Source organism: Hevea brasiliensis, chromosome 5 (genome assembly GCF_030052815.1).
Source record: "Hevea brasiliensis isolate MT/VB/25A 57/8 chromosome 5, ASM3005281v1, whole genome shotgun sequence".
NCBI classification, from domain to species: domain Eukaryota; kingdom Viridiplantae; phylum Streptophyta; class Magnoliopsida; order Malpighiales; family Euphorbiaceae; genus Hevea; species Hevea brasiliensis.
Window position 1 is genome coordinate 96,274,957 of NC_079497.1, and position 19,609 is coordinate 96,294,565.

Sequence of the window (19,609 nt, forward strand, 5' to 3'; positions counted from 1 at the left end):
GACCATTAGAGTGTTCTTTAACAATTTCATAAGCCAAGTCAAATTTTCTATCCTAAACCCTAGCTCAATTTCATAGTTTTGTACAAACTACCCTAGTTATCTAACTAAATCAATATCCTTATGTTTATATACTTTAAACTTGATTTGTAGTTCATTCCAAGTCAATCAAAAACACCCAATTCTATTCCTTCTTTAGGGCAGCCGAAATCCATGGGGTGCATACACTGAACTTTTATTCATTTAAGTTATAAAATCTCACCTATTTCAAGTCACTATCATGGATTAAAAGAGGTTTGTGTATAAATATGCACTAACCTCTTGTAGGCAGATTTTTCCCAACTCAAAACTTCACTTTCCTTCACTTTCTAGGCTGCCAAACACTTCCCAAGAGGCATAGACAAGTTTTTAGTGAAAGGACTTAGGGGATTTGAGGTAAGATTGGAGAGATTTTTCAAGCTTGAATCAAGAAGAGAAATGGAAGTCTTCTTGGCCATGTGGTGCGGCTGGAAATGAGGTTGAAGATGGCTGATAGGTTTTTTATTTTCTTTAGTCTCTTTTGTCTCTTTTATTAGTTAATTTAAAGGGTTGTTTAATTTTGATTGGTGGAAGCTTTTAATGACATCACCATGATGTCATAAATAGCATTTTTCCTCATTTTCTTTTCTTTCCTCCACTACTCATTTTCAATTTAATTTCTAGTAATGTTTATTCATATTTTATTTCATATTAATTATTTACTCAACTGGACAAGTCGGCCAAAAATCACCTCTGAAGGCGAAATGACCAAAATGCCCTCCGTTTGGCTTAACGGGTCAAAATTGTCTGTACCGATTGAATAAATTTTCTAGGTATTTTCTTGGCATTCTAATGATATGGGAACCTCAATGACCCTTCTCTAGAGTCCCAAAATTATTTTATAATTTTTCCCCCGGGTCTAGGGCTCCTAGTTGCGAGAACCGCAACTTCCTTCTGGGTTACCCATCGCTAGGGCACCGGCTCGTTTAACTTGGTTGTATTTTATTTCTAAAATTTTTACTAAATTTTTCTTATTAAGATTTGAGTTGATTTTGGTCCCTCACTTAAATTTAAATATTTTTCCGGACGTTCTAGCTGTTCGGACCGACACCGATCACCGGAACAGCAGAATGTACGAAGTTGTTACCGGGAGGGTGTTACAGTTCTGCACAGTGTCCGTGTCACCTCAACTTCTGCAGTGCATTGGTAGGACACTAGGTGTCATTTTGATATTTTGTAGCTAATTTTTACTTTCTCATATGTATTTGAACTTATGTAATGTATTCTGATGTTCATGTAATTAATGAAAGTTATGGCTATGAATGCAAAATTTGAGCATTTATTTATTGTTTGTATATGAGTATTATGAGAAATGGATGTTTGAGAAATGAAAAGGTTATTGAGAACTGAATTTGAGAAATGTTGTGGATATCTTGATATTGAGATTTTGTTGATGAATTGAAGTTGGGATTGTTTGGAAATTATTTGGAAGTATTTTTAACAGGTTCCGAAGAACTGTTTTCTCCATTTTTAGCAGTACTCACGGATTTTCTTTAAAAATTTCCGGAACCTCAAATAAATTATAATTTCAATAAATGAACTATATTTCACAAACTATATTCAAAACTTTGATAAAAAAAATTAATTAAGGTAAAATAGAGTGTGCCGGTACACCGTGTGACATAGCTTACTCGGATACACTGTAGCCGGGTAAGGGGTGTCACATTAAGAGATCGGGGGAGAGTTCTTACCCGATTCTCAGCCAAAACCTTTAAAAATATGTGGAGAACGGAAGAGAGTTCTTATCCGAAACTTCCCACTCAAATTAGTACATCAAGGGATCGGGAGAGAGTCCTTACCCGAATTTGCTTAATTAAAACCTGAACTAAAACACCCCTACTTCAATACATAAAGTAACCCCTAGACAAAATCTGCTACCCGACACTTACTCACTAAGGGTCATCTCATCTACTCCTGTCCTTGAGCAGCCCTGAATAGTGAATATATCAAATATTCCTTTTACCCTTATGAAGGAATAACATCATCACTCCAACCCCCAAATTACCAATTTCAATTTATAAAGAGTATAATGTTAAATCTTCTCACCCTCATTGAGGGACGAGGTGGGGTGCCTAACACCTTTCCCACCCGTATACGGGCCCCGAACCTAGAATCTCTATTTTCGAAGTGGTTTCTCCTTAATTTATTTTCACAAATGGTTTTCTTTAATTTCGCTCAAAATTAAAGAGGTGACTCCTCATCTTTCCCACTTTGATGAGTGCTCATCCAGGCAACCACAAAAACCCTTGCGACAGTAGTTTGAGAGTTGGAGGAATGAAATTGGAAGTGTAAAATTTTCTTGCAGGTTGAGAATTGTTAAAAACAGTGTACATTTTAAGCCCTAACCGAAATTGTGTGACCCCAATTAGTATAAGCCCAATTAGAGGTAAAACTAGACCTAAAATGCATCAATTTTCATGTAGAAACCATGCCCAAATTTTGCCTAAAAAGGGACCTAAATATTGCCCTAATCCGGATTACCAAATAGTGAACCCAGAAAATTGACCAAATAAATAATATATCTTCATTTGGTCATAACTCACTCTAGATAGGTCCAAATGACCTGAATTTTATACCATTGGAAAGCTTAGACATAGGGCTATAACTTTTATGAAGAACACAAAGCCTAGAAATGCCATTAACCAAGTTAAATTGCTTACACAAGTTGAGACACCAAAACTCTCCAGAACCAAAACAGCCCAGAATTGCTAGACATATGCAACTTGACCAGTTTTGGCAAAGAGGCCATAACTTGGTCCATAGAACTCCAAATGCCCTGAAACTAGTGCCAAAATATCCATAAGACATAAACCTACAAGATTGGTATTTTGACCAAAACCCAGAAATCAAGGGAAATAGGTCAATTGGCTAGATCAATTTAGTGTATAAATTCTGGAAATGTGCATAAGTAACTATTGACTCCAGCATAGTATTTTAAGCATATCTCCCACTAGAAAACTTCAATTGAAATGTGCCATATAGTTTTGGAAACCTAAGAAATAAGGCTTTAACTTTATTTTAGACACCTTCCTCAAATTATGAATGTAAGAAGCATAAATTTTGGGTCAAATTTACTGACTAAAATGGGACTCATGTTAGTATAGGTCATTTGAGTCCAGGCCAATAATTTGACTATAATTAATTCTAAAAGACTTGAAAAATTGTAACTAGAAATTCTGAAAGACCATAAGACATAGGGCAACAAATCCTATGAGGAGCACTATGCCTAAATGTTGCTAGAACCTATTCAAATAAATTGCTAAAGTGTAATACCAATACTGCCTAGTTAAGAACCAGAATTTGCAACTGAACCAGTTATGGTTATTTGACCATAACTTGAGTTATACAAATCCAAATGACATGATTCAAAAGGGAAAATAAAGACAAGACATAGAGGAACAACTTCCATGAAGTAAGTGGGGCCAAACAGTAGCCACAAGCTGCTCAATTTGATATGCAAATCAAGATAGTAAAACTGAATTTAAAGAAAGATTCTTGAAATAAATTGTATTTAGTAGGGACTTATCCCTAATAAGTCACTACATGCTAAATTATATGAAATAGGTATGTAGGACCCACTTTCCCACTATACATGGATATGAAAATTCTGTTAAATAATTAATAATGCTTACTTGCCCAATGTAAACCTAGGCTTATATATATATATATATATATAGTTGGATCGATTGGTATATCAATTTGGGATTACAGATAGCAGTACTGCCTATATGAAAAATCATAGACAGACAATATATGTTTGATATGATTGTTCTACAGGCTATATGCCTGCCCGTTGGCCATTGTGCCTAATTGTATTTCTGGCTTTAACAGCCAGCCCTCTGGCCTTGTGTAACACCCTCCCTGTAGCAACTCCGAACATTCTACTGTTCCGGTGACCAGTGTTGGTCTGGACAGCTAGAACGTCCGAAAAAATAAATAAATAAATATTTTAACTAAAGTGAGGAACCATAATTAACTCAAATATTAATAAGAAAAGTTTAGCAAAAATTTTAGAAATAAAATATAACCAAGTTAAATGAGCCGGTGCCCTAGCGATGGGTAACCTAGTGAGAAGTTACGGTTCTAGCAACTAGGAGCCCTAGACCCAGGGGAAAAATTATAAAATAATTTTTGGAACTCCAGAGAAGGGTTATTGAGGTTCTTATGGCATTAGAATGCCAAGAAAATACTTAGAAAAATTTTTCAATCGGTACAGACAATTTTGGCCCGTTAAGCCAAACGGAGGGCATTTTGGTCATTTCGTCTTCAGAGATGATTTTTGACCAACTTGTCCAGTTAAATAAATAATTTATATAACATAAAATATGACTAAATGTTGTTAAAAATTTAATTGAAATTAATTAGATAAGAAATGGAAAGAAAATGAGATTTATTACCTCATGCTTATGTAAGCATGAGGTAATTAAAAAGGGATGGCCAATCAAATTAAAGGAAGACATTTATAATACATAAATTGGGCAGAAAAAGAGACAATTCTAGAAAAAATTCTGCAGCTACTCATCTTCCCAAAAGAGACGCCCCACACTCCTCCTTTCCCTCCTCCATTTTCATGCTTGCAAAGCTTGAATTCCTTCGTCTTTTCTCAATAAAACCCTAACCTAGCAACATAAAAATTTGTTTTTACATCCTAGTGAAACTTTTGGGAGCAAAAGGAATTAAAAAGAAAGAGTTCTTGCAAGCTTTGGATTAGCTCCCTAAGAGGTTAGCGACCTAAACCTTGAATTTCACTTTAATTTCATGTTTAAGAACTATAAATATGTGTAAATGACAAAGAAATTTGATGAAACACCATTGGTACGCTAACCCTAAATTTTGGCAGCCATAGTTAGGGTAATATGGTGATGATTTTTGGGGAGTTAACATGCTAGTACGGCTGCCCTCAATGAGTATCTCATAAGGGAATTGATAAATGCAATGATAATGCATGGTTTTGAAATGTTGAGTTAGGGTTTGGGTTGAGGAATGAGACTTTGATCATGTGATGATGGAAGTAGGCTTTAATGGTCAATTAGTGACCATTTGGTTTGGTTTGAATCAAAAATGAAGTGAATTGGGTAATGGGAATTGAGATTAGTGTGGCTGCCCTAGGTGACCTACAGAATTGGACATGAGTCCAGCAGGTTTGGGCAGCCATAACTTGAAATATAGAGGTCCAATTGGTGCAAGGCCAATTGTACATGAAACTAGATACATAATGGCACAACTTTGGTGAAGAAACCATGCCCAGAAAACTAAATCAACTTGACCAAAAGTTTGCCCTAATCTGGGTGACCTGCAATCTGCCTGGGCAAAATGACCAAATGAACAGTGTTTAGTCATTTGGCCATAACTCAATGTAGAAAGGTCCAATTGACCTGAAAATTTACCAGCAACAAGGTGACATATAGACCAACAACTTTTGTGAAGAAACCTGACCCAAATTATGACCATAACCTAGTCAAATTGCCAACCAAACTTGAGTTACCAAATCTGGCAGAAACAGATTTGCCCAGAATTTTGGAATCTGTCCAATCCGGCCAGTTATGGTTTTTAGGCCATAACTTGAGCTAAAAAACTCCAAATGGAGTGATTCAAAAAGGAAATTAAACTAGACAAAATGAGAAACAACTTTTATGTTGAGCTTTTTTCCAAATTCCCACTGCAAAAATGACTAATAGAACAGTAAACCCAAAGCTTGAAAACTGAAAATTTTGTCCAATTCACATTAAACTTAGAGATGGTATTGGCAACCAATACCAACAAGTTTAAAATGCAAAATATGGTATGTTGATGATATTTAAACTAATTTACCTATTGTCAATGCAAAAGTCAACATTTTGGTTGATCAATGAAATAAATAGTAATAATAAAAATTCAATTTCAAAGAATTACATAAATGAAAGTGTTAAATGCTCTAGTAGGCCTAATGTGATTGGTTTGGATAGGTTGGCATGCCAATAGGGTTCTGTTAGCAGTACTGCATATGGCTTCATGCCATTCTGTATTTCATGGCTTCCCATGCCATTCTGTGACATAATAGCCTTTGGCTATAATATTGAGTTGTTATACTCGGGTTTAATCCCCGATAATTATCACAGCTTATTAGTCGCTGCACACCGGGAGACACAATGTGACCGATGGTGTGATAGTCTGAGGTACTTAGTACCCAGTACCAGTTTACCCATTTATCCAGTCCAGTCAACTAGTATAGGTTACTCGGGCAGTATTAATAAATCTTACCAAACTTCAATTGAATAATATTGCAATAAACATTTGAGACTTAGTTCACCCAAAAATGTAAACATACATTCTGTACACATGTTTTTATTTTATTTTATTTTATTTTATTTTATTTTATTTTATTTTATTTTATATTGTCACCACTAAACAGAATTGCTTAGCGCGTGGCTGTACAGGAGACATAGCTGGGGAGTCCAACAGGCCTCATACAGGGTGAGCCTTCATATCTGCACTCAGAGTTCAGAGTCACCTCACATTGCAGTGCATTTGGTAGGACATTAGGCCATTTTGATATTTTGATATTTTGTATTTTGTAACCTTCTGTAATGTATATTATAAATTCATGTAATTATGCTTTTGATGTAAGTATCTATGGAATATGTTCAGTAATAAATTGAGCATTTTTCATTGAGTTGATTGTGTTTTGAATTGAATTGAATTTTTGAGATACTGAAGTGAATTGAGAAATTGTTGAGAATATATTGGAGGTTGATTGAGAATAATGTGATGATATTATTGGAAGTGTTTTTAACAGGTTCAGAAGAACTATTTTTCCAATTTATAGCCGGCACTCTGCTGGATTTTCTATAAAATTTATGGAAAAATTTAGATTTATCTAAAATTATAAATAAATAAATTAAAAAGGATTAATTGAAATTGAAATATGAATTGGTGTTCCGACACACTGAGTGGCATAACTTACTCGGCTACACTGTAGACGGGTAAGGGGTGTCACACCTTGTGCCTAACATGAAAGATGTATACAGGATATAATATTCCCGTGTATCCAGCCTTATAGTCTGTTATAGGTTACTTGGTCATTGATATGATTTTAAAAGACTGAGAATGCACTGATATGATTTTAAAAAGACAAAGAAAGAAATAAATACACAGATGAGATCCTGATAATTAATTTATTCCCAAAGTGCAATAGAATATACAATTGACCTAGAATTGCAATATCATACATAAAATTATTATTCGAATTATTTAGTTATTCTTCTTTAAATTATGTACCACTAAGCAATTCACTTAGTGCGTTAGTTTTTTTATCGTGTAGGTACTAGAGACCAAACCCAGCAGTCGACACAGTAGTGCTCTGACTACACGTTGACCTGATCTGCTACAAGTTCAGAGTCACCTCAGCAGTGTTTATTTTGGTAGGGCCCATGTACTTAGGTTTTGCATTTTGGTTCATGTATAATGAGATGTATATTAATTTTGAACATTGTAATTAAATGAATTTATATTTTGGACTGTAAATAAAGCTTGTAATTTTTGTATATAAATTTTCATATGAATGAACTGAATTTCATTTTCTTGAAATGATATTATATGGTACATGGAAAAATGATACATATATGAAATTGTTTTTAACAGGTAACTATTGGAACCCGCCAGATGCCAATAAAGCAGAGGAGGCTCTGTGAAGTTTCCACAGAAATAAATTGTGATAAAAAAATATAATCACATATTTTCTACAAAGTTTAAAAAAATTAACAATGGACACGAAAGGATAAGATAGGATACTCCAACACTGAATGTGCACTTCTTGCTCGGCTACACTGCAGATGGGTGAGGGGTGTCACATATGTTCTAAATGACAAAGAACTTAAGAGGAGCATTCTTAAAGAGGCACATAGTAGCTTTTATGCCATGCATCCAGGAAGCACCAAGATGTACAGAGACTTAAAGACTCATTATTGGTGGCCTAGTATGAAGAAATATATTGCTAATTATGTGATAAAATGCCTGACATGTCAACAAGTCAAGGCCAAATATCAAGTTCCATCAGGTTTGTTGCAACCAATCACAATACCCGAGTGGAAATGGGATCACATCATAATGGACTTTATCATTGGTTTACCTCTTACACAGAAGAAGCATGATGCAGTATGGGTGGTACTTGACAAGTTAACCAAGTTTGCTCACTTTTTACCTATCAGAAATGACTACTCATTGGAGAAGTTAGTGGAGCTGTACATAAATGACATAGTTCAGTTACATGGAGTGCCTGCATCCATCATATCTGATAGAGACTCGAGGTTCACATCGAGGTTTTAGAAGAAGTTACATGAAGCCTTAAGTACCAAGTTGAATTTTAGCACAGCTTTTCACTCACAAATGGATGGTCAGTCAGAAAGAGTGATCTAGGTACTTGAGGATATGCTTAGAAGTTGTATTATTGATTTTGGAGGGAGTTGGGATAGGCACCTCCCATTGATAGAATTTGCATACAATAATAGTTACCAATCAAGCATAAAGATGGCACCATATGAGGCTTTGTATGGAAGAAAATGCAGAATGCCTATGTGCTGGACTGAGCTTGGTGAAGATAAGTTGATATGACCAAACTTGGTGAGACAAACTGAGGAGAAAGTAAAAATCATCAAGGATAGTTTGAAAGCCACCTCAGATATACAAAAGTCATATGTTGATTTGAAGAGGAAAGATATTGAGTATGAGGTTGGCGATAAAGTCTTCTTGAACGTGTCACCATGGAAGAAGGTGCTAAGATTTGCAAAGAAGGGTAAGTTAAGCCCTAGGTTTATCGGTCCATATGAGATCATTGAACGTGTGGGTCCAGTAGCCTATAGGCTAGCATTACCACAAGAGCTAGACAAGATTCACAATGTATTTCATATCTTGATGCTCAGGAGATACAGATCAAATCCCTCACATGTCTTATCGGTGGAGACCATTGATGTATAATCTGATTTGACATATGAAGAGGATCCAGTAAAGATCTTAGCATGAGAAATGAAGGAGCTAAGGAATAAAAGAATTCCATTGGTGAAAGTGCTTTGAAGAAACTACAAAGTGGAGGAAGTGACATGGGAGAGCGAAGAGATTATGAGACAATAACATCCATAGTTATTTGAACTAAGTAAATTTTGAGGACGAAATATCCTAAGAGGGGGAGAATTGTAATACCCCAAATTTACAAACTATATTCAGTATATTTTGGTAAGAAATTCAAGCATTGAATATGGTATGTAAATTAGATTAAATGAAGGGTTAAAGTAAAAGTTTATAAAAGGCACCTATGGACTTTTTTGCATAAATTAATGAATTTTGGGGGGGGCAAATTAAAATTTCTCAACTTAGCACAAAATTGAGTTTAATTAAAATCATTAAGTATGATTTATTAAGTTAATTAATCACCAATTAAACAGGTCAAAGAGTGGACCAATGGCATAGAGACACATGGCATGAAGAGATAAATATCAAGAGCATATAAAACAAAATTATGGTTTTCTTCTTCTACCCATTCAACCAGCTTTCTTTCTCTATTCTCCTCCATTTTCTCTCATCCAAGCTCTAATAAAAACCCTGATTCATAGATTTAAGATGATGTTTTGTGCTAGAATGGAAGGATTTGATGATCAAAGTATAAAATCAAAGTGAAAGTGAAGAAAGAATTGAAGATAGGTGAGGCAAAATTTTTGGTGTGGTTGATCAAGATCCATACATTGATTTAGCTTGGGGATTTTTAGTGAAAAGTGATTGCAATTAGGAGTATGTTGCTGGAACTAGGTTGAGGTAAGTGCTTGTCTAAGCTTGTTATAGAAATTATTACCTTATGCACCCTTAAATGGTGACTGCTAGGATAGTATATCAAGTGAGCAGTTTGCATTAATTTGACTATAAGTTGAGTTATAAAGCTCCAATTGAGATGTAATTTATACCAAAATTTTTAGACATATACCTACAATTTTTATATTTTGACCCGGACCCAATTCTTAGGGCAAAGTGGTTGAAATTTTAGAGTAAGTTGGAGTTGCAAAACTGGAATTCTTGGAATTCTAGCAATCAGTCTTGTGACCTCCGTGTAGTAAACAGGGCATATCTTCCTCTGTACAACTCCAATTGAGGTGATACAAGATGCTTTGGAAACTTAAGACATAGGCCTAAAATTTTGCTTTAGAGAACCAATTCAAATTATGGGTGTAAAGTATTTGAATGTTGAGTCCAATTCTGAATTGGAAATCTGGAAACCTAAAATTCTCAAGACTCTATATCTATGAATAGTAGGTGATAATTTAGCTATAACTCATGATTTAGGCCTCCAAATTAGGTGATTCTTAAACCATTGAAAACTTAAAACATGTAGGAACATATCTTATGAAGACTACTTTGATTGAATCTATCTTTAAAATAGTTAAATTGGCCTATGAATAGGAACAATGAATTCTAATTGTATCCAGACTTGGTTAGGTAGAAACTGGATAGTATGTAGAAAATTGAGCATAACTTGAGATCTAGACCTTGAAATGGGGTGATTCTTGATTTAAAAGAAATTTAAGACATAAGGCTAAAACTTTTAGGAAGGAATGTTGTCCAAAATTTATGGGTAAGTAACCTTAAAATTAACTAGAAAATAGGGCATAGAATCTGGAACTTGGTACGAGTGCATTCTGGGCTGTCTAGAGTAAAAAGAGTATAACTTACCCTAAGAAACTCCAAGTGAGGTGATTCTTATTTTTTTGGAAAGTTAAGATCCAAGGGATCAACTTTCATGAGAACAAATTGGCAAAATTTAATTGTAACTTCTTCAAATCTAGACTCCAAAATGTATCCAGAATCTACCTTATAACTAGTGAAGTTGAAATTTTGCTTAAGGATAGCTGTTGATTAATTGACCATAACTTTTGATCCTTGAATCCAAATTAAGCGATTCAAAAACTATATTAAATTTAAGACATATATTTAAAAATCTTATGAAGAAAGTTGAATTTAAATCTAGCAATTACTAGGTCAAAATGCTTGAGCAAAGTAATGCATAAAGTCTGATTTTGTTGGAATTAGACAATGGACATCATAGTTGTGAATTTTGTGTAAATGTATGAAATTTACATGCATACAATATGAAAATATAATAATGGCGTAAGTTTATGTGCATACAAGTGTTGTTGATTACATCATGTGAAAATAGAAATGATAATTACCTTATGAAGATCGGGTAAACCTAGACAGTGAATTATAGTTTTGGATAGATTGGCATGCCAATAGGGGACATCATTAGTACTACTGCATTAATTATGATACTGGATTGATGAATGCCTATTAGAGGCACTAAGTGCCCATTGTTGAACCTGTCAAAGACACCAAGTGTTCACTACCGAGAGCTCCATATCCAGACTATATGGAGGCACCGAGTGTGTAACACCCCTAAGTTCGGTAGTGCGTTCTACTGTTCCGGTGACTAGTGTTGTCCGGACAGCTAGGATGCCTAGAACTACACTTCGTTATGAGTGAGGAGACATAAAATAATGAAATACAAGAAAAGAAAATACAAGAAAAACAAAGGAAAAATAATAGCAAAGAAATATAACCAAGTTAAGCGAGCCAAGAACCCTAGCGATGGGTGACCGCACCGGGAAGTCACGGCGTGGACCGTTGACTGGCCCTGGACTGCGAGGAACCCTGGAAAATATTTTTAGGACTTAAAGAGACATCAATTGAAGTAGAAATATCATTAGAAATGTCAAAGAAAAATTAAATAATTAGTACAAAGAAAGTGAGAAATCGAAAAACAGACAAAACCCGGTGTTACCGAAAAATCAGGAATGTAACCCGAACAGGGGCATTATAGTCATTTGACATCCCGAATTGTCTTTTGACCTAAATTTCCATAAAAAAAATAAATAATATTACACTTAGAAAATAAAATGAAAAATTAATTTGGTGGTACTTAAAGTAAATAACAAAAATTAAGGGTTTAATGTGGAATAAGTGGAAATTAAACTTATTATATGATTAATTTGAGTGAGTGGGCCATTAAAGAATTAACTAAAAGCTAAATGGGGCAGGTGTACACCCATTATACCATCAGCAATTTCATCTTCCTCACTTGGATTCAACCATGCCGAATTGAGAAGAAAGGGAGAACTCCATTGCCGTTTTGCATGAGCTTGATCCATTCCCTCATTTCACTTCTAATCACCTAAGTTTCTTCATTAAGTTTTATCCCCACATCACAAGGAAAAGTTTGATACTAAAATCAAGAAGTTTAGTCAAGGTTTAACAAGTCCCAACCAAAGGTAAGTTTGTATTTTTGAATATTGTTTTGTTAAAGTTTGTATACATGTTATGGGTGGTTGCTTTGTGAAGAAAATTTTAAGTTTTGAGGAGTTCTTGATATATTAATTTTGGACAGCCATGGAGTTGTATGTTTAATGAAATATTCATACATATTTTGATGAGAAATTATGTTGATTAGGGTGATTTAATGTCCTAGTAAATTATTCCACATGTATATGGTGATTGTGCACTTGGAATGGAAATTGATGAATTGTAGGACACTTTGGCATTGTGGAACAATTCGGCATCTTTGAGACTCCATGATGAATGTATGAACTCATGAAGATATTGGCAGAATTATGACATTGAGGATTGATGGATATGTATATAAATTAGTTGTGTAAAGTGTATGTAAGAATTAGAAATGTTTATGTGTATATGTGGTTGTATTTGGACTTTGTAAATTAGAGTTTTATTTGGTGTATTGAGGATATTTGTATTCTGCCCAAAGTGACATTAAAGTGAAGTGGTAAATGGTTTTGGTAATGTACCAAAACAGAATGGGTAAGAGAGATGGACTTAGAGTAAGGTAAATGTGTAATTAATACATGTTTATGCAATGTAATTAAGGGCAGTGTGCATTTTAGCCTATAACTCTAAATGTGTAACTCCAATTGGTATGAGACCAATTGGAGGTGAAACTAGGCACAAAATGTGCCAACTTTCATTGAGAAATCATACCAAAATTCTGCTTGCAATGTAGCATGAAAAATGACCAATTCGGATTAAGTGCAAATGAGGCCTGAAAATTGACCAATTGGGCAGCAGTTAGTGTTTAGGCCATAACTCACTCAAAACAGGTCCAATTGACCTGAAATTTTAACCATGAATAGTTAAGACCCATACCTACAAGTCTTATGAAGACACCAAAGCCCAGAAATGACCATAAGCAAGTCAAACAGCTTGCACAAGTTCGGGTCCAAAAACTGGCCGAACCAAAGTTGACCAAATTTGACCTAAAATGACCTAATTTGATGCCATTTGACCAGCAATAGTAAAATGACCATAACTTGGTCTACATAACTCAGATTGACCTGAAATTTTGCCCCGCGTGCAATAAGACATAGATCTACAATTTTGTAGTTTTGATCAAAACCCGAAAACTGAGTGAACTAGGTCGTCCGGCTAGGTCAAACTAGTATACCGGAATCCAACAAGTTGCAATAAAATGCACTAAACAAGGAAATGAAATTGGTAACGTGTACCAACCCTAAAACACTATCGAATGTGACATATTAGTGACACTAAAACCTAATTTACCTAGAACGCATCGAGGGTCGGTATATTAAGTGATTAAGCAAATAATAGCTTTCGGTGAATTACTTATCGAACATTATCGTTAGAGACAATTTAATTTAGTACTGAAACACTTTAAATTGTGTTTCTCAGTTACCAAAGACTCAGAAAAAGGGAAGGAAACACTGAGTCCAGACCAAGAGACAGTCATCAGAGGTTTGTGCACAACAACTATTTCTTTTGAATTTTTTAATTGAAATGAATTATGACTATTTGTACATTATTGTTTTAAATTGTGAAAATGTGTTTGAATGGATATTTATTGCTTGAAACTATGTAAAATTGTTTGAATGATATTGATGGATACTTATTGATTGAAAAGCATTGGAAATGGTTTGAAACCACAGCTATCATGTATACTGATTGTATTCCTCACTAGCTTGTCTAGTGGGACGAATTGAATTCCCTCTCTGGCTGAAGTGTTGAGGAGTGTGCCTGTTGAGGACGAATTGGATGAGTACTCATATTTTTGCTAGCTAGCTATGTTATTCCTCATTAGTCATCGACTTTTGAGACGAATTGAATACCTCATTAGCCATCGGCTTTTGGGACGAATTGAACCTTGGAACATGATTTAAGCTGTGTGTGATTTATTGATATGTATTGTGAGATTGTGAAATGAATTTAAACTCTGATTGACATATACTGTCTTTTGAATTCAACCATGATCTGACTTATTAAAATTTATTGTGATATTGAGAAATGGAGTTTAAATTCTTGTTGACAATTACTGTCTTGAAATTAACTATGGTTTTAAGTATCCACTATTTATATGATTTATGAATTGTGATTTAAATTGTATTTGGTTAATGTTGTGCACCACTGAGACATTGTCTCGTGATAGCTTTATTCTTTGTCGCAGTAGACAGACAGACAGCGTGAGACTAAGGCTGCTATTACCTCCAGCGAGAGATTACCGGGTATAATGAGTATACCAACATTTTGCATTTTGTACTGTAATGTATGACCACTGTATGTACATATTGTTTTTGGTTTTAAGCAGTTGTAAATTCAAATTGTACCTTGAAGTTGTAAAATAATTATGAGTTATTTTGGCTTGTAAAAGTTGTATTATACTTCTCTTATCTCAGACTTTGAAAAATCACTGTGGATTTGAGTTGAGAAAAATGTTGTGTTGAGAAATATGTTGAAGTTGAGATTTGGAAAAATATTGAAGTGCTTTTTATAGGTTTTCTGAAGAACTATTTAATCCAAAATACAGATGGCACTCTGCCAAAATTTTTACAGAAATTCCAAATAATTCAAATGTGTTAGTTCTATCACTTCAGTTCACAAAAGTTTTTAACGCCTGTAAATAGTGCTCACCACTGTAAAAGAAGTAAGAAAAGTTTTTAAAATCCCTTGTAGTGTATTTAATGGGTTATCAGTAGATGGAGTTGGTAATTCATTAGATATACTACGGGATCATGTTATGCCTTACAGAGGGGTAGGGTGTGACAGAGTGCCCATTGTTAAACCGGTCAGAGGCATCGAGTGTTCAGTACCGAGAGTCCCATATCCAATCCATATAGTTCTATCACAAGTTACTATAGGCATATGACAAATCTTATAATGTGATTTTAATTAAGAAGATGCACATAAATATAATAAGAACTATGTTAAACCTTGAACATTATTTATAAAATCTCTTATAATATATATATATATATATATATAAGTTTTGCTTTTATTCTTTTTAAAATTATTAGTGCACCACTAAGCTATGAAGCTTAGTGCGTGGGTTTTTCCTCGCGTAAGTACATAAAGTAAAGAGTAGATAACCAGAGACATGAGAGGAGAGAGTGGATTCACAAGAAAGTCCAAAGTCACCTCATACTTGGACTTTGTGGTAGATGCGCTATCAATATTAGATGCAATTTTGGTCACTCATTTTTGTATTCCAATTTTCATGTATCAAAATACTTGATGTAAATTTATTTTGGATGACTGTAAATTAAGTATAAACATACTTTGTCATATTTATAAATTTATGTCTGAATATATGTTATGTAAATATTTACATATGATGAGGAAATGAATTTGATTACAAGTATGATGAGAGTTGATTATCAATATTGTTGAAATTGAAAATATGATTATTAACATATGTTATTAACTGGTGAATGTTAAAAGTTTAGGAAAAACTCTTGTAGTTTTTCCCTTTGATTTTTATGACTAAAAATTAAAAGTAAACACAAATTAAATAAATTATTCAAATACAAGTTTAGGTGCTCTATGCACAAAATATGACATTCCTTTACTCGGCTTCATTGTAGGTCGGCTGGGGGGTGTTACAAAGATGCTCACCGATCTTCCTAAACTTTTTTGAGATTCATTAGCTTCCTAAGCTTAGTGAAGATCTTTACGGCATTAAGGATCCTCGAGCATTCCCTAGCTTTTCTAAGGTCAATGAAGACCCTCGTAGAGCTTCCTAACATTTTAAGAGATTCATGAACTACCCCTAAGGTTGGTAAAGACCTTCGTAAGGCTTTCTTAGGTCTTGCGAAACTACTTTTTCTTTTAGCTACCCAAGTTGAAGGTGGAGCTTCATCCATTAAGCAATTGTTGCTTATGATCAGTCAATATGAACCCATGGTAAGGCCACTTTATTAAGAACATTATTGGTACACTCGTAATACATGAATATCATCACGCTGGAACATGGTAAGGCCACTATATTAAGAACATTATTGGTACACTCGTAATACATGTCTTCAATATCATCACGCTGGAAGTGGGAAACATGATTTGCGAACTAAACTATAAGCTAATTGTTTTATTATAAAATCAAACTAAACTAAATTGATATAATATTTTTATGGTGCTTTTTTTAAAATGCCTTGCATTAAAGCATTTATTTAAGATTTTATCTCCTAAACTTATCAAAAATACGTTGGTTAATTCTAATTTAAGTAATTATTTACTCAATAATTATAATTAATACTATAATAAATTATTAAATATAACCTTTAGTCTTTCAAGTACAAATTGCAAAATATTGAGATGCCCACATCCTCATATTAGTTTATAACAATAATAATTTCTCTTAGTTAGGATTGGGATACAAGAATTGATAGTAGTATATGGTGGAGAAAAATGTTGTTGATGAAACTTCTAAAAAAGAAGAGAAATAAAAATGGTTAAAGTTCTAGAAACTCTGTGCATAGTTTTTAGTTGCTAAAAAAGAGGGGTAAAATGGGCAAGAGAAAGCTAGAAATAATTTCTACTCCTTTTTTTTTCATAATAGAAACATGAGAGAACTTGAGAGGGAGATTCAGTTTAAACCCAGAAATCCAAATCATTTTTTGGTTGCTACCATTGAACAAACCTCTCCCTAACTTCAATTAATGTTGGTTAAACCTCATTTCAACAAAAATAAACATAAATGGAAGAAGAAGGAGAGTCGCAATTGTCAAAGCATTTGGATGCCACAACTAAAACCTTTTATCATTGTTCATAACACTAATTACATATTTACACTTTTTCATTTTTTGTGAACCATTTGAACACTCATTCTATTTTGTTAATAAATTCTCAATTTATTTATGGAGAATTCTATAAAAAAAAATCTAGTAGAATTTCCTCAGAAAGGGCCTCATTACACCTATGAATAGTGACTAGTTCAATCCCATAATTGAAACACAAACGATAATTTAGTATCAATCAATCCTAATATAGAACACCTCAATACTTGTCTTTAAAATGAACACAATTAATACAAGAGATCACAAACTAGCTATTTTTCATAAATAGGAATAATATTTTAATATTGTCTTACATAACAAATAAACGCAAGAAGACTTGAGCACATAGTTGGTCCAAATTTAAATTATGATTTTCATTTCAATTTACAGTACATGCCAAACAATTTTACGTGGCGATATGCAATTTAAATACTTAAGATGCGAATTCAGCTTCAAGTTCCCAAAATTATCTTTTTATTTGAGATTAAACTTGAATCACAAGATGTGTTAATTATTAGGAATAAATTGGGTTTCACTCAAGCTTTCAAGGTTGGTTTTATAAGGGTGACAGGTAAGAGAGAGGCTTTGTGTTTAATGTGGCTACCATAGATTTTAGTTCAGCTGTTTTCTTTTTTATAGCGCCACATTCACGTTGAAGTAAATGGCTCTTGGCGCTTTACAGGGGTATATGGATGGCCTGAAGAATCTCAGATATATAATCCCTGGAATACTTTGACTACGTTATGTGCTAAATCGCGCCCGCCACCCCTCTAGCTCAGCCACAAATGACCGTTGTTGGTCATTAAAAAAAGAAAAAAAATTCCACACAATTAAAAAGTTGACGTTACATTTTCTTTAAAATTTTAATTATAAAATTACTCCTTTTTCCTCGGTAATAGAAAAAACTAGTTTTTTGGGATAATTTTGGGATAAAAAAATTTATAGAAACTTTATAAATACCCCAACCCACCCTTAATTCATTCATACAACTCTCAAATTCTCTTAAATCATCTCAAATTCTTTGCACAATTATTCTCAAACATGTCTTTAATACTCAATATTCTCTAAATTTCCATACTTTATTTTTTTTATAACCTCATAAAAATATCTAGTACCCCATTATTTTACTGAATAGCTCTATTATTACCTTTTAATACTATCACTAAAATTTAATATTTTCTCAATTATAGTATTATTTTTTTATATCCTCATAAAAATTCTAGTATCCTTTTTTTTCTACACTATTTTTTTTTTCAAATTTCTAGTACCATCTAATTTTTTATCTTCTACATTATTTTTTTTATTTTCAAATTTCATCATAGTATAACCATTTTTTGAGAAAATGGCAAGCAGTAGATTTGGAAGTTCATCAAAGAGCAAGAGGAAGAGTAAGGTTGGTGAATCAACATACCCAAATCCAAATGAGCCTACTGTAGTTAAATTAGACAACATAAAGGAGCAAATTAGAGATGATGATGATGTTGTTGAAGTTTAAGAATTATTCCGTCACACTTAAGAAAGCCAATATCAATAAGCTGAGAAAGAGGAGGCAAAAAAAGCACTTACTTTTGACTTTTTCAAAGTCCACTTTACAAAAAAAGCAAAGATATGAAAATACATTTGATGTAATCTGCAACTACTATGGCCAAGTCTATAAATTCCAAATGGGAGGTGGATTTAGCACATTCAAAAAGCATTTGAAGCAAAAATATCCAACTAAATAAGGTAAGGTAAGTCTCAAACCCAAATTCCTAGTATGCAAACACTAAATCATAGTCTTTATTTCAATATTTTGATCAAAAAAATAAAGAGAAATTAGCAAAAATGATTTCTATTAAGCATTTATCATTTAGTTTTGGTGAAAAACTTGGTTTTATTAATTATTATCAAAATGCTTTAAATCCTAGTGCAAAATGTGTTTCTAGAAATAATTTAAAATGCACAATTTTTTCTTTATTTAAAAAAAGAAAAAAATAATTATAAGAACTTTTTTTTTAATATTAATGCATGAGTTTTTATTGTAGTGACATTTGGAGTGATAAATGGTAAATTCTTACATAGGCATAACATGTCATTGGATTAATGATGATTGGATCATGCAAAAAAAGAATATTGCATTTCGTATTTTTGATGAGAGACATACTTATGATAAATTTATAGGATGACAAAATATTTTTGAAGAATATAAATTAATTTATAAAATTTTTTTAATGGTGACCTTAAAAAATTTACCAACCCAATCTCGGGGAAAAATTTTTTCATATTAGTTATGCATGTCATGTTTTAAATTTGTGCGTGCAAGATGGTTTAAGAACTCTTAATGAATTTATTTCTTGCATTAAAAAAACAATTTCATTTTTATGGGAAAATCCCCAAATTATAAAAGAACGAGCTAAATTTTGTAAAATAAATAATAGAAAACCAAAAAGATTTCCAATAGATGTTCCCAC